The 12,029-nt window shown below is 42.3% G+C and overlaps 1 long non-coding RNA gene across 2 annotated transcripts; it reads left to right on the top strand.

Moving 5' to 3' along the window:
- The first annotated feature begins 1,132 nt into the window (after positions 1-1,132).
- On the top strand, positions 1,133-2,677 carry LOC132336984 (uncharacterized). 2 transcript variants are annotated; one of them, XR_009489043.1, is made up of 3 exons: positions 1,133-1,516; positions 1,632-1,706; positions 1,839-2,677. It is a non-coding gene; the product is annotated as an uncharacterized LOC132336984 (long non-coding RNA). The 2 variants fall into 2 exon arrangements; XR_009489042.1 differs by having other exon boundaries at positions 1,632-2,677.
- Positions 2,678-12,029: the final 9,352 nt, after the last annotated feature.

Here is a 12,029-nt window from a genome sequence, read left to right as displayed (position 1 = left end):
TTCCTATATGGAGGTTTCCCTCTCCAGCTAAGATTTTTCTTGCTCTCTTAAGATCAGTTCCATTAATTTGTATCTTAAAGAGTTGATTCATCTGTGAATTGGCGTAAGGTAGCACTGATCTCAGCTTGCTGTGATGTGACAGTCTGTAAATGGTGTCTGAAAATGGTGACAGCTCAGGGGCTGCTTGACTTAAACAGATTCATTTGCCTCGGTCTAAAATTGTTACACTTTTTAACTCCATAGTCAAACAAACTGCAGTAGGAAGTCTGTCGATTCAGGAAAGGAAAACAAAGATAATCCTCTATTAAAAAGTTAGTTATTCTCCTGTGGTAAGATACCTCCTCAGTCTTGTGGAAGCACCTGGTGATTATAGTAAATAACTAAATGCATTCCTATTTATTTAAGGAATTCTATTAAATTTTGAATTTCATGGTTCTCTGTCTGGCATGTTTTGTGTCTCAACATGACTAGCTAACATTTAAGTGCCATTGAATATTTGGGCTTAAATTTAATTGAGATTGGATGGATTTGCAAACCTGAACATATGTGGAGGTTTAGAAGTTTAGCTCTCTCCCTCATTTACAAACCGGCAAAAAGAGAATATTCCAGCCCTTGTTTGCTGGCAAAATAAACAAACATAAATAAACATGGTATGGGGTACCATGCTAGTACACCAACTAGGACATATGTATAAAAGCAAAGAGGTCCCTCAGGAAGATCTGAGGAGTATCCCAGCTGCTCTTGAGGATGCATGGGCTCATTTAGGCTCAGAACATTCTCTGAATGTTTGATTCACCCAGCTGCTCTTTTCAGAAGGAGCTGTTCTGTGGACCAAAACACAGCTGGAGGGTATCATCTCTTTGTCCATTAGGTCTATCCATGACATCCTTTCAGTGCCCAGGTGTTCATTCAGCTTCACTCTGCCCCTGCTGTGTGCTGTGTCTGCATTGTGCTGCACTTGTGCAAGCAGAGCAGCCTGAGTCAGCTGGCCCCAGAGGGGAGCAGCAGCTGGGAGGGCACCAAGTGTTTGCTCTTTGCACACCTGGTGGTTGAGACCAAGCCACGAGCCTGAAGCTGCTGTGTCTGACCACAGCTGGATCACTGATACAATCCCAGTGCACTCAATCCTTGGCTGGCTTCACACTTGGCAGCACCTTTGTTTCACGTTCTGTGTGTGATTCACCATAAAGATAGGGAAAAAACCCACAAATTTAAATAGCTTCCAGAAAGGTTAAGAGCAACAGAAAAAAAAAAGAAAAAAAAACCCCAAACAACAACAACAAAAAAAGCAGCTTAGCAAAACAGTGATTTGCAGAGAGCTCCAGGGAAGAACTGCAGCTTGAGGAGGTTGGAGACATCAGAGTGTGGAAATGAAGCCCTCGGGATTCAGTATGAGATGCAGACAAGTAACCCTGTCTATGGCCCTCTACAGTCCATGGGGATCTAAGGAACAGAGAAGTTCAGCTGCACAGCCAAAGGGGATTCAGGCAGACAAGCAAAGCATTTCATGATCCAGGTAGGATCCAGGTGGATATGGGCTTCCCACTGGCCCCATGTCTTACCTATCATCCTACCTTTGATGACCTTAAAGGTCTTTTCTAACCTAAACAATTCTGTGATTCTACCAGCAGATCTCAGCTGCCTGATGGTGTTTGAAACAGCACTGGCCACCCCTGCTCAGACAGCACTGACAAACTGCTCTCCAGGTTGGGTATGGTGAGAGCTGAGCCAGCCAGCTTACATGCAGACATCACCATTTTTACTGTTTAGAGCTGAATTTCACACTTTGCTTAGGCTGCCTTCTGTTTGCCAACCCTTCTCCTCCCATTCTTTTGCAGGAAATGCTTCACATCCTGGTTCCCTTGCCATGTTGTGCAAAAAGGTTGGCTGCTTCAAAATGTGTTGCCTTTAGATATTATCTTTTGCCAATATTTGCTTAAGATAAGACAGGGTATTAGCAATTACATAAAAAACCAGTTCTGTAAAGCAGCTGATCCACTTAGGTTATTGTGAAATTCATAGCTATCTTCTAAAACTTGAATTTCATTGTTGTGGAGGACCACTTGTTGTGGGTTTGTTGGTTTTGGGTTTTTTTGGTTGTTAGTTTGTTTGTGGGTTTTGTGGGTTTTTTTGTGGAGAGAGTTTTTGTGTGATTGATTTTTTTTGTTGTTGTTGTTGTTGTGGGGTTTTGTTTTGTTTTAATTTTAATTAGGAAATTGTTCAGGAGGAACAATGTATCCACATAGTTACTTAAAACAAAAATGGATTTTGTATTATAATTCTCATTTGACTATTACATTTCTTGGGGTCAGCTGTGTGAGAGCCAATGAGAGACACAAAGATCTGAACTAGAAGTCTGAACTGTCCTCCAGCAAAGCAGAACAACAGGAAAATTATAGGTTTGATTTAGCATTTTGAGTGCAATTCAAGTCTGACAGAAACAAGTGGCAAGAGATCATTAACTGAAATGGGAATGGCATGCAACCTGCTCATTTTAGCTCCAAGTTTTGAAGCTTTGAAGTTTGAAGTGCTTGAATGAATAATGTACTTTTTTATTTCAACAGCTTTTTTTTTCACAGAAACAAAAGAGAATCCCTCTCTGTCTTAAGTAATGGCTTTTAATAAGGCCAGCTGAAATATTTAATAAACCTAAACCTGATTTTTTTAAGAATTAGAAGTGGGGTTTTTTAAAAAAATGTAGTTATTTTTATCTAATTATTATATGAATATGTTTTCCATTAGAAAATACAGTAAAATAATTTGAAACCACTACTTTACCACACTAACCACAGTCATTTTTAGAAAAAATACCAAGATGCAGGTACCATAATCCATTCTGGTATCAGCTGGGCTAATTCTTCCTAAACAGTTTAATTATCAATTTTCCACTGAGTTTGGTCCCACTGAAAAACACTGAGTATTAGGTTTGAAACTGTTATTTGTAGTCCTAATGACTGCCACAGCAGTCACAGTGTTGAACATGGTGGCAGTAAATGCCTACTTAGCACCTACAAAAAATACACCCAGGCCCATGAGGTGTGTTGTGCTTCAAGATGGTTTTGGTGTTGTCCCCTCAGAGACACAATTCCAAAAGGTTTGGTTCTTTCATCCATCTTCATTCATCTACAGTGCCATTGGAACACCTCAAATCTTCAGAGGAGGAAAAAGTCCTTTGCAAAAGAGTCAGCCTAAGCTCCCTCTGCCAAAGCTGGGCAAAGATGTTTTTCTAATCCACACATTTCCACGAGGTGACAATTCCAGGAGAAGACCAGAGGGAAGCTGGATTAAAAGCACCTCTAGCTGGTAACAAAGATGCTCATAGATATGCACTTACAAGCACTTTTCTAAATTCTTATGAAAATTTAGCCACTACAGGTGTGCCACACAGTTTTAGAAACTAATGTTTTGGACAGTTTAAGTGAAGAATTCTTATTTCACCAGTTTGGTATTTGGGAAGAAACTTGTTATTTCTATTTCATTCTGATGAAGTAAAATTGATATAAGCTTTATTCTTCAAAGTTATGTACCCCAGTTAAAAATAGCATTGATTTACTGTTTAGCACAAAATTGTTCATCATTATTAATTTCAAATTTTGTTGCCAGCAGGAATGAAAATCTGCTGCTTAACAGGTTCTCTGGAAGTGCAGACACAGGGAGCCTTACAACACTCTGCTGACACAATAGTTTCACTGGTGCAGAGCCAGGGCCCAAAAGCACAACCATGGTGCCAGAACTGATCCTTTTCAGATGGGGAAATACACTCAGCAAGTGCTACAATGACATGTTAAGGCAGACCCTGCCACTTCACACCAGGCTGTGTGCAGGTAACAGCAGTGGCAAAGGAACAGCATCCCACTGGTTCAACATTATTTTAAATGGAAAATTATCTGCTGGGGGAAGAAAGAAGCCAAAAATACTTATTAGTTTAGAGTAAATGACAGTAAGAAATTCCTACAGGCTGGGGCTTTGCATGGCAGACATTCCTCTCTGTGCACAGATTACTCATCGTGGTCTGAAAAAGTACATTTAAATTTGTCCTCACAGTGTCTCTAAAGGTGCTGAGCACTTCTAAGCCATCTGAATGCCCAGTGTATCAGTGCCAGGCTAGCAAAGCCTCCGTGGTGCCACCGTGGCACTGCCACCTCTCCCACACAGCCCCAGAAGCAGTGCAGGCCTGTACATCACCTGGGGGTGAACTCTCTCTGGCTGCATCTGCTGTGTATTTCCTATTGCATTCATCTAAGCTCATGATGTTGTTTTCTTGGGTTTTTTCTGACACCTATTTAACTTTGAATTAAGTTGAAAGACTGACATAGGTAATGCTGATCCACAGTTTCACAAAGGGCAAGTGGAATTTTTATGGATAGTTTGACTCCAATAGCTGGTGAAAACAGTGTCTTTTCATCTTGATTACTTGCTGTACCATTAGTAGCTGAAAATCCATATGTAATTTAGTGTTTCCAGACCTTTAATCAGTGGGGCATAATGAGCAGATTGTCCAAATAATCAGCCTGTCCTTTGCTTCACATTACTTTGGGGCCCTGGTAATGGCTGCAGCATGATGGGCTTCAAGTCACATGCTCCAGAGCCTGGTCCAGGTTGGAAAAGCCCTTATGAGCAGGTTGCAAGTCTCTTGTAACAACACACAACACAGTCAACAAATACATTGTGAAATATAACCAATTCTGAAACAGTATTGTCCAAGAAAACAGGTTTAGTAATGACTACAAGCTTTCACAAGGGTGAATGTGGCAAAGTAAGCTATTGTTTAGCTATAGGAGATAAAAATGCATCTGAATTTAGGGCAACTAAGTGGGAACTGCAGGTACTAAACACTTCTAAGAAAACCAGGCTGTTGAGAAGAGAGGAAAAATATCACTTAGCAACATGAAAACATTCAAAAATGCAGCCTCTGGTAGTGTGGCAGTTTATAAATACAAGAGGGAAATTGTGACAGTTTATAAATACAAGGAAAGGGAGGAGTAGAACAGTGTAAAGAAGTGGGAAAAAGGGGAAAATGGGAAAGTTGTAGTTGCAGGAGGACAGAGAATTAAGAGACTCAGTAAGGAACATGCAAGGACCTGTGACAGAGTAATGAAACCCAGGTAATGTGAGAGCAGAACAGGACTGGGAAGCTAGCAGGGCTGAGGCTGTTCTGCTGAGGGAAAGCAGGGCCTTACCACGTGAGATTGTCCCATGTAAGCCAGAGGGACGCTTCTTACAGCTGCTTTCTCCATCGTGTTTACAGGTGACATTTGGTTGAAAACAGCTTTTCTGTTTTCTCTCCGCCAAAGGAGGTAACCAGGACATGGGAGAACAGGTGGGGTTCAGCTGGACCAGCTGGCAGATCTGCTTTGGACTGATGCTGTTGCTCAAACAAGGCAGAGAATGGCAAAACAAACAGGTGCAAGATAAAGCACCTGTGTCATGATTCCCACATGTCCCCAGAGACCAGGAATTCCTCCTGAAGTGTCTACTAGAAGTTATCAAAGTCCTACATTTTGAGTATTTGATTTTTAAAAATCCAAGTTTGTCATGGAAATAAAACTTAGTAGCTCAGGAACTACAGGAATATTTTCAAACACCAAAAAACTCACAAATCTATTTAAAAAAATATTAAAGGCCTGCATTAGAGTTCTACAGCCTTCAGCTGCAGGATCTCTCCTGTTGCCATGGGTGTGGAGCAGGATTGAACATTGCAAAAGGAGATAGTATAGCAGGTTGGAAGCTGAAGACTTTTGCTTTGATGGAAAATACATGTGATGCCTCAAATTCCTTCATTTAATACTCGGTAAAATAAATCATACTAGTAAACAGTGTAGTCAAAGAATCTACTTGTAGAATATTGACAACTCAGAATGTACCTTAAATTAGACATATAGTAGCAATTGTGAATCCACCAGAATTCTCTTCCACCACTGGGACATGCCAATTGCTTCAGGCTCTTCAGTGAGAAGCTGGATATGTGCTTGGCACCACAAGAATTTTTAGGGAGTACGGGGAAGCAAAACATAGTAATTATAGACAATATTAAAAACTGCCTTGGTACTATGAGACCACGAGACCATTCAAAGACCAAACATTTCAGTTCAAACTCAAATCATTCAGCAAAGGCTTCGTGAGAGCTTCACCCCGGCAGTTATTTGAGAGCAGCTCGAGGTTGCTCTCTAGAGGTGGAAAACACAGATTTCACTTCTGCAGATGATGCAACCAAAGCAATTGGCCAAGGACACGTGTCAGCCCGCACCCGGACAGAGTTAGACAGGAGAGAGGACAAAACCTAAACCCATTACCTTTCCAGAAAAGTGATAGTGAGGCCAAAACCAAGCCATCAGTCCTACGATGGTGTGCACACACTGCTCTTTTTAACTCTTCAGCATGGCAGTGTTGTCATCTGCTCAAAGCTGGCTCTCCACCACCTCCTGTTGCCTAATGTAGTTTCCCCTGTAGTTTTCTCATTGGCTCTGTCCAATGCAGGACTGTCCACACAGCCACAGCTTCCCAGGTCCCACCACCACCATCCCACCCAGTGTCTCAGGGAAATACAGCATTGCAACAACCTACTTACAGACTCCAAAGAACCTCAGGAAAACCACATTTCACTCAGTGAAGCTACAGAATACAAGGATTACACTTGTATTTCCCCAGAGCCTACAAAATGTGAGCTTCTTGGTGAAACACAAACCCCAGACCTCTGCAAGAGGAAATATTCATGATTTAGTCTATCCATGATTCTTGCCATCAATGCCACAGTACAGAGAGTGACAGAGCTCATTTGTTTTTACTGAAGCAACATTAAATGATCCCAGGCAGGGATCCTATCCCCATGAAGTGAAGCGTGATACCATTTGCTTCTGACTCATCTCACCAATTGTGCTCTCAAAGATATTTAAGTCAGTATAAGATAAACTACACACTGTCTGCCTGGAAACAAATACTAAGCTGCTGGCAAATATTGGAGTCTTTCACTCTAAGAATCCAGTCCTGGTTGGGAGGAAGACAAACACTGCAATTGTTGACATAAGTGATGGAGCACAATTCAAACATCCCTTCTGCAGTGGGAATTCTGCCAGAAAACCACAATTAAAGAACAAAGATATCTGGGAAGAAGTTACTTTCTAAACACTTCTGAGAAACCAGACACTGCCTGAACCACACCTAATAGTTCAGCAGATCATAGATACATTTATCTTTCAGAAAGCTTTCAAAATCATCAAGATCTTTATGAAAACTGAATTAATTTAGAGGTTTAAATGCTAAGCATTTCAGACTATTATATATTAAAAAGAAACTGAAACAAAGATCCCATATTTGCTGGTCACTGTGCATTGCTATAGCCAAGAGCTATATTCCTTACAACAGAACTAGCCCCAGAAAACAAGTGCTTGAACACTGCAGAGGCCTCCAGTACCCTCTGCTCAAGAAAATAATTAGTCTCAAGAGCACCTTATCAATGTTTACTCATACTGATGGAAGAGTGTAAAGAGGGAGCCTGACTTCTCAGTGGTGCCCAAACAGAGACAATGGGCACAAACTGAGACACATCTTATCCTGTCTCAACAGAACACAGTTTTACTACCTGGATGTTTGAACACCAGGGAAGATGGCACTGAGAGGGTTGTGGAGTATCCAGTCTTGGGAGATTTTCAACCCCTTACTGGACACAGTACTGAGCAATCTGTTCTTCCTGACCTTGCTTGAGGAGGGAGGACTAGATGATGGTCTTCAGTGGTGCCTGCCAACTCAGCCACTGCCAAGCTGTGGTGTCTCCTTAGTGCTGAGGTGAAGGGAATGAACCACCCTCCTCTACCCACTGGCAGTGCTCTTCCTAAGGTGTGCTGTAGGGAAAGCAGGGCACTACAAGAGCACATGGCTGCCTCATGCTCAGCTTTTCCAAATGGAGCCCTGGGTCCTTTTCCTGCAAAAATGCTTCCTGGTCAGTTGACTACCAGTGTGTACTGGTATGTGACCAATCTGGTATTCTTCCTCCCATGTGGGACTTGACATTTCCCTCGGTTGAACTTCATCAAGTTCCCATGTTCCAACTTCTGCAGTGTATTGAGTGCCCCTGAACATGGACCATGTGGCATATGAGCCTCTTCTCCCACTTTTGTGTCACCAGCAAACTTGGTGAGGGTGCACTGTCCCATCATCCAGGTCACTAATAAAAATGTTTAAAAATACTGGCCTCAGTATTGAACCCGGGGATATACCAGTAGTAGCTAGTGGCTTCTGGAGGGACTTTGTGTCACTGATTACAAACCTTTGGCCCCACAAATTTCACCTATTTTTCAGTCCACCTCACCATGCATTTACCTAGTCTGTGCTCCATCAGATGGCAATGATGCTACAGGAGACAGCATCAAGGGCCAAGATACACAAAAGCTACTGCTCTGCTCTCATCCACTGAACCAATCATCTCATTGCCAAGTCCATCAGGTCAGTAAGGCACAAATCCAGGCTGACTACCCTTAATCACCTTCCTGTCCCTAGCACAGTTTGCTCCTTCATCCTTCCCAGAGATCGAGGTCAGGCTGCCCAGACCTCATCAGTAGATCTGGGTCAGTAATTCCCCAGATCCTTGTCTTGGCCTTCCTCAAGACAGAGTGATGCCTGTTTTCTTCCAACAAGTTTGTTGTGGTTCATTTTCCTTAAAGTTCACTGAAGTTCTCTCCTGCTCTGACCTCAGCTACTGTGATGCTCCCCCATACCCCTTCCTCTTCAGTAAGGGGCTACTAGGTCTCCTTAGCTGCCCCTCCTGCAAGCTCCTGGCTGCACATTCCTACTGCCTCCCCCCAGTTCTCTGCTCATTCTTCTTCCCAGTCCTGGTGATCCCAGAACTCACTGCAGGTATTGCTTTGTAACACAATTTCATTACTAAGTTTTACCTGTGAGCTTTCAAATGGCATCCATCAGCATTTCAAGATCTATGTTAAATTAACTAAAAGACTAGAGTATTGCTATTTTAGATAGCTACTGCACAGCAGAAGTATCTCCTTCTCAGACTTTGACTACAGACTGTAAATTGTAACAATCCAGTTAAGTCTGCTTTTCCTACTAAGACATAAATCATCTGTTGTTACTTAATTATAAGAAAAATAACATTCCCATACTCCTCACACCCCAGAGTATACTATGTTTTTCATTTCTTCCACAAATTACTCTCTAACCTAATCACTTGCCATGCTTCTTGGAAACAAAATGAAAAATTTCCATTTCTACACAGTTTTAACTTTGTTTCAGTTTCCAGGAATCTTTGAAGAACCACTGAAATACAATAAACTGTAAAATTACATGGGTCTGGTTCTAGCCTTTCCCTATAAATCAAATCTAACAGGCTGACTGACTCCCAGCTCCTGGATCCAAAGTATCTCTCTTCATCACTAGAAAGGCCCAACAATATCCAGACATCATCTATTCCAGGCTGGTTACTAATATTTAACACTCTGCAAATTTCCCTTCTTTTAAACAGCAATTTTGAGTCTACTCAGCCACAAGTAATGCCAGACTAGATACATCATTGAAAGGAAATGCACTGCAGGTTATTTATTTCCCTATAGCCCACAGAGGGGACTACAGTGGAGCAGGAACTGTCCTGCAGCCTAATTAGAGGTCTGTGCCAGAGCACATATCCACACTGCAGCCTCTGGAGGACCCAGATCAGACCAGGGGGACAAGCCCTGAAGGAAATGTGACTCACAGAGGATCTGTGCTAGACTAGGTTTACTCTGAAGGACTGCAGCCTGTGGAAGGAGCCATGCTGGAGCAGGGGAAATGTGCGAGGGGGAAGATAAAGCAGAGAGGAATGATTATGAACACATGATCATAACCTCTACTCCCTGTCCCTCTAAGCTGCTGGACAGAAGGACAGAGGTTAGAAGTAAAGGAGTTAAGCTGAGCCTTAGGAAAAACAAAGGGGATAAGGGGTTTCACTTTTTGTCTGCTCTCACAAACCAAATCTTCTTGAACTGGCAATAAACTTTTGCAACTCCAACTCTCCCATCTTGCCAAAGCCTAGCCTGTTTTGCCTGTGACAGAAACTGGAAGGCAATCTCTACATCTTTATCTCAACTCAGGAGCTTTAGCAGCCTGTTTTATCCCCTATCCCATCAAGCAGGAGTAGTGAGAGAGCAGCTGGTGGGTAACTGGTCACCAGCCAAGGACAACCCACCACAGCCTCCAGTGAGCATTTCCCACATTCAAACTTGCATCCTTTGCCTCTCCTTATTGCCACGTACCTCTGAGAAGTGCTCAGACACATCAGAAGGCTCCATCTTCTCTGTATCCTCTGTTCAGGCAGCTGGAAATATTAGTAAAATCTGCTCTTTGCTTTTCCCATCTCTTCCCCAGCACGGAGAGACATGATTCTCCCAGTCAGTGTCACATACTCCACCTCCCCGACAAGCTTGGGTAGCTTCCACTGGACTTTCTCCATTGTGGTACTCCATTTTCTTGCATTATAGAGCCCAGACAGGACTTTACAAGTGCCAAATAATGGGGAAGGATGGCTACCCTCTTGCCAGCAGCCATCCCAGGAGATGGCTGGCCACAAGCACAACTAGTTTCCCATGAGCAATCCCAGCTCCTTATCTGCAGTGTTGCTTCCTGCCTAGTCCACACCCAGCCCCCACTGGGGCATAAGAGTTATTCATCCCCCAGCACTAGGCTTAGCAATTCTCTTTGCTGCAGTCCATGCAGGGCCTGTCAGCCCATTTCTCCAGCATTTCCACATTTCTCTGGTTTTGAGCATATTGACTGCTTCCCTCACTTTGGATGGTGGTGTCATTCTATTGTCCACCTGCTCTTTGCCCTCCATTCGTTTCAGAAGGATCTAAAGCTGATTGAGCAGGGACCAGTATCTTGAACAGGGTGAAATACACAGCAAAGCATTTCATACAGCACTTACTGGAAACCTAAGCCCTTACCTGCACTTGTTTGTAGAACAGCTTTGAAAACAAAATCAAAAGAGAACTAAGATGAAGAACAGAGACAACAGTTTAGCCTGACTTTTCCTATGATTAGAGAGGCAGGACAAAAACCCCTTCTTTACCTTTAAGCAGTGTACATGTTATAGTGGGCTCAGAACCAAGATGACAACCTTTGTGAGCAGCAGTAACAAAAGCCAGTGGAAGAGGCAGAGCTGGGTGATAAAAGGGAAAACCTCTTCCACTTGGGCACACTTTTAACAACCTGGACAACAGACTAAACAGCTGTTATCTACTGTAAGGAACTGAGAAGTGGGAAAAGCAGAAATGTGACCACAACAGGACACCTGATCTCACTATTTCTCTTTTTGTCAATAAAAATAGGAAGAAAAGCAAACATAAATTTACACAGCAAATATTTTCATAGATGTCAACCCTGTCAAAATCAGTAGCTAGATGCAACTCTTGCACTCAAAACCTAGATTCCCTTTTAATAATTAGAGATATCGAAGTAGGCTTACAAAGTTAGCCAATTCCTCCAAGATGCTGCTAGGTTATGATTAGAAATCCCACAGCTGAAAGCTCTGTAGTGCTTAGAGCGCTGATATTTTCAGTTAGGTACTAAATGAGAAAAGAATACAGTGGTTACAGTACTTTAAATACTGATTTTGATAAATCAGAACTCCTCCAGTCTCACTCGATTCAAGTCAGTTTTAAACAATACTGCAGCTTTTACTGCATATTTAGCTACTCAGACAGGTAGAATACTTGTAATAGCTGCTCCTGAAATAAACAACTCCTCTCTATCCACATTAGAAGGAAGCCATCATATTCCCTGTGTGGAGAACAGATATTGCAAAAAAAAAAAAGTGAGCATCTAATAGTAGAGTGTTCAAAGCTATACAATTGTCTCAAGCTTCAACTGACTGAAAAGAAAGAATTATCAAAATCCCAGCTCAGCCTAGCTTGTTATTATCCCAGCTTGCCCTCATCTTCCCAGTGATTGTCTCACATCTTTTCTTTAGAGTCACAAAGATACAAACATGAAATACATTCATACATGTGTGTGGTGGCCAAACAACATACTTGAGCCTTTCTGCACAA

Source organism: Haemorhous mexicanus, chromosome 1 (genome assembly GCF_027477595.1).
Source record: "Haemorhous mexicanus isolate bHaeMex1 chromosome 1, bHaeMex1.pri, whole genome shotgun sequence".
NCBI classification, from domain to species: domain Eukaryota; kingdom Metazoa; phylum Chordata; class Aves; order Passeriformes; family Fringillidae; genus Haemorhous; species Haemorhous mexicanus.
Note: the sequence above shows the minus strand (reverse complement) of the source record. Positions and strands in the feature narration are given on the sequence as shown.